The following is a 4,039-nucleotide window of genomic DNA, read 5'->3' as shown; positions in this document are numbered from 1 at the left end:
TTGCTCTGTCACCCAGGCTGGAGTGCAGTGCTGTGATCTCGGTTCACTGCAAGCTCCACCTCCCGGGTTCCCGCCATTCTCCTGCCTCAGCTTCCCGAGTAGCTGGGACCACAGGCGCCCACCACCACACCTGGCTAATTTTTTGTGTTTTTAGTAGAGACGGGGTTTCACTGTTTTAGCCAGGATGGTCTCAATCTCTTGACCTCGTGATCCACCCACCTCGGCCTCCCAAAGTGCTGGGATTACAGGCGTGAGCCACTGCGCCCGGTCGGGAATTGGGTTTTCTTTTCTTTTTTTTTTTTTTTTGAATGGGAGGCTCGCTCTGTCGCCCAGGCTGGAGGGCACGGGGCGGATGGCCGCTCACTGCAAGCTCCGCCTCCCGGGTTTACGCCATTCTCCTGCCTCAGCCTCCCGAGTAGCTGGGACTACAGGCGCCGCCACCTCGCCCGGCTAGTTTTTTTGTATTTTTTTAGTAGAGACGGGGTTTCACCATGTTAGCCAGGATGGTCTCGATCTCCTGACCTCGTGATCTGCCCGTCTCGGCCTCCCAAAGTGCTGGGATTACAGGCTTGAGCCACCGCGCCCGGCCCGGGAATTGGGTTTTCTTACTTACAACTGAGTTTCTGCTTACATATTCTGTAATTTGTTTTAATTCCTGTTCCAACACAACACTGGGCTCTTTTATTTATTTATTTATTTATTTATTTATTTATTTATTTATTTAGAGATGGAGTCTCACTCTGTCACCAGGCTGGAGTGCCGTGGCACAATCTCAGCTCACTGCAACCTCTACCACCTGGGTTCAAGTGATTCTCCTGCCTCAGCACCCCCAGTAGCTGGGACTACAGCCACCTGCCACCACACCCGGCTAATTTTAGTGTTTTTAGTAGAGATGGGGTTTCACCATGTTGGTCAGGATGGTCTCAATCTGTTGATCTCGTGATTCACCCACCTCAGCCTCCCAAAGTGCTGGGATTACAGGCATGAGCCACCGTGCCCGGCCAAAACTGGGCTCTTGAATAAGGCATTCAAAGAAACTTTCTGCTCTCTTATACTCTCGGGCTAGAGGCCTCGTGGAACTGATGGCTCAGACAAACCTTGTTGACACTACAGACCACACATGGTCTTCTAAATGGGTCTTCTCCACTGTGTACAGCTTTACTTAGGCTCAACCCCAGCCTTTACGGCCCCTTATTTTGTCCTGATCATCAGACTTATTGGTACCTTAGAGTACAACCCATAACAAACACACTAACACATGCTTCTTTCTTTCTTTTTCTTTTCTTTATTTTTTTTGAGACAGAGTCTCGCTCTGTCTCCCAGGCTGGAGTGCAGTGGCGCAATCTCGGCTCACTGCAACCTCTGCCTCCCGAGTTCAAGCGATTCTCCTGCCTCAGCCTCCCGAGTAGCTGGGACTACAGGCGCCGCCACCACGCCCAGCTAATTTTTTGTATATATTTTTTTAATCGAGATGGGGTTTCACTGTGTTAGCCAGGATGGTCTCAATCTCCTGACCTCGTGTTCTGCCCACCTCGGCCTCCCAAAGTACTGGGATTAAAGGGGTGAGCCACCGCGCCCGGCCCAGATGCTTATTTCAAAATGGTCATTCCCCTGGGGTTTTGTTAACTGAGATAGTTCTCTGCCGGCCGTGACTCTTACGTCCCTTCTTGGGCCTTCTTTTGAACATCATCTGTCATCTGTGTGACCTGGGGGAGGGGGTCAGTATTTCCTCTTGGGCGCCTGTTTGAGAACTGAGCCGGAGTCCATTCACCCAGCAAAGTAAGGCCAGATATCCACACCGAGGTTTGCTGCGGTAGAAGGGAAAGTGTGTATTTGCGAGGTGTCCAGCAAGGAGGATCAGGCAGCTCATGCTTAAGTCCCAGCACCCTTGGTGGCTCACAGGTAAGGGTTGTTAAAGGCAGGGGTAAATGTTAGAAGAGCAGAAGTTATAGGGAAAAAGGTAAATTAATATATAAAAGTTACACATTGGTTTTGGCCTAAAAGGCTGGGGGGCTTACCGGCCATAGGTAGAGTCAAAGATTTTCCAATTTGCAGTTGGTGAAGAGAAGCTTTGTTAAAAATGCAGGGTCAGTAGAAACGAATGTTAGCTCTGGCTCGTGGGTGTGACCACCTCCAATACCCTCAGGAAGAAATTTGGAGCAGAAAGCGGAGGTCATAGGTCAATCCCCAGTTCCCCTTTATCTTGTCCACTTGTGATCTACTCGTGGGAGAATTTGTTCGGTGGGGGTTGGGGTTTCTGAAAAACAACTCAGAGACATATATTAAGATGTTATCTGGCCGGGTGCGGTGGCTCCGCCTGTAATCCCAGCACTTTGGGAGGCTGAGACGGGTAGATCACGAGGTCAGGAGATCAAGACCATCCTGGCGAACACGGTGAAACCCCGTCTCTACTACAAATAGAAAAAACTATCCGGGCGTGGTGGCGGCACCTGTACTTCCAGCTACTCAGGAGGCTGAGGCAGGAGAATGGCGTGAACCCGGGAGACGGAGCTTGCAGTGAGTGGAGATCACACCACTACATTCCAGCCTGGGCGACAGAGCAAGACTCCATCTCAAAAAAAAAACAACAACAAAAACATTAGTTTTCTTTTTTTGAGATGGGGTCTTGCTCTGTCGCCCAGGCTGGAGTGCAGTGGTGTGATCACAGCTCACTGCAACCTCCACTTCCTGGGCTCAAGAGATCCTCCCACATCAGCTTTCCAGGTAGCTGAGATTACAGATACACACCACCACGCCAGGCTAATTTTTCTCTTTTTTTTTTTTTGCAGAGACAGAGTTTTGCCGTGTCGCCCAGGCTGGTCTCAAACTCCCAGCCTCAAGCAACCCTCTTGCCTCAGCCTCCCAAAGTGCTGGACCTACACGCGTGAGTCACCATGCCTAACCATCTTTAGTTTCCATAGGAGAACGCAACATCCCATAATTCCAGCTTCCTTGGCTATTGTTTTAGGCTACTATTACCTTTCTGCTTATCAAGTTGCTTATTTACTTCTTGAGGCTAAGTAGGTGACTGAAATTTACCTTGAAGAAACACAAGAATTGTTCTTTATTTCTATGCTTGGGAGACCTGCAGGCCCCGAGGAGGGAGTCCCTGCTCCATCTCACACCCACTCCCAAACCTCCTCTTGGCACAAGTGTGCTAACTTTCTGCTCATTGCACATACTTTTCGGGCCATGACAGGCACTGCGTTAGGCACACATGATGTCATCCTGTCAACTCAAACCAGGAAGCCACTGGAAAGCATCCAGCACACTCTAACCACACGCGGCGGATAGCTAATGCTTTAGATGCTTTCCGTGAAGGATAACACTCCCTGGCACACGCGACAGCTGATGACTGCTTGGCTCGGGACTATTTATTGGCCAGCCAGGGAGAGTTATGTTCCCTTAAAGGGGCTGCTGACTGTACGTGGGTACCGGCAGGGTTTCACAAATAATTGTTGGAAACCAGCCTCAACATCACCCGTAGGGTACCCAAAGTCCAGTGGCGATGAAGGAATGAGAAGAGACAGGTTAAGAGGTCACAGAGAGTGGGGGCCAGGGGACCAGTTGCACAATGGAGGCTGCAAAAGGTGCCAAGCTCTGGTCTCCTCACTATTTATTGAGGGCAGTCACTTAGATCTAAGAAGCAGACGTTCAGGGCAAAATGGTGAAAGGGAGGCAGTGTGTCACACGTGTAATCTATAGCAGTGGTGGTTTAAATGAATCTCCTTTGTGCTGTCCTTTGGAGAGTAGCCAGTGGGAGCGGCTTAACTAGGAGCCTGCATGTCTGTCCACATTCCAGTGCTTCAAAGGAGTGCCTTTCTCCTCGAACATAATGTTTATGGATAAGAAAGCGGGTCTCGCTCTGAGCATGGGAACACAATGGCGATAAGAAGGCTTTCCTCCTCAGAGGCCTCTTGTGGCTTTCCACAACTTATCGTCCCATATTTTTATGGCTGGTTTACGCAGGCACCCCATAAGCCTTTCCCCCAACAACAATAAATAAGACAATGGACTACAATGGTCTAAAACGTTACTG

This window comes from Rhinopithecus bieti, unplaced genomic scaffold, assembly GCF_001698545.2.
Source record: "Rhinopithecus bieti isolate Rb0 unplaced genomic scaffold, ASM169854v2 scaffold_13262, whole genome shotgun sequence".
In the NCBI taxonomy this organism is placed as follows: Eukaryota; Metazoa; Chordata; class Mammalia; order Primates; family Cercopithecidae; genus Rhinopithecus; species Rhinopithecus bieti.
This window is presented reverse-complemented; position numbering follows the sequence as displayed.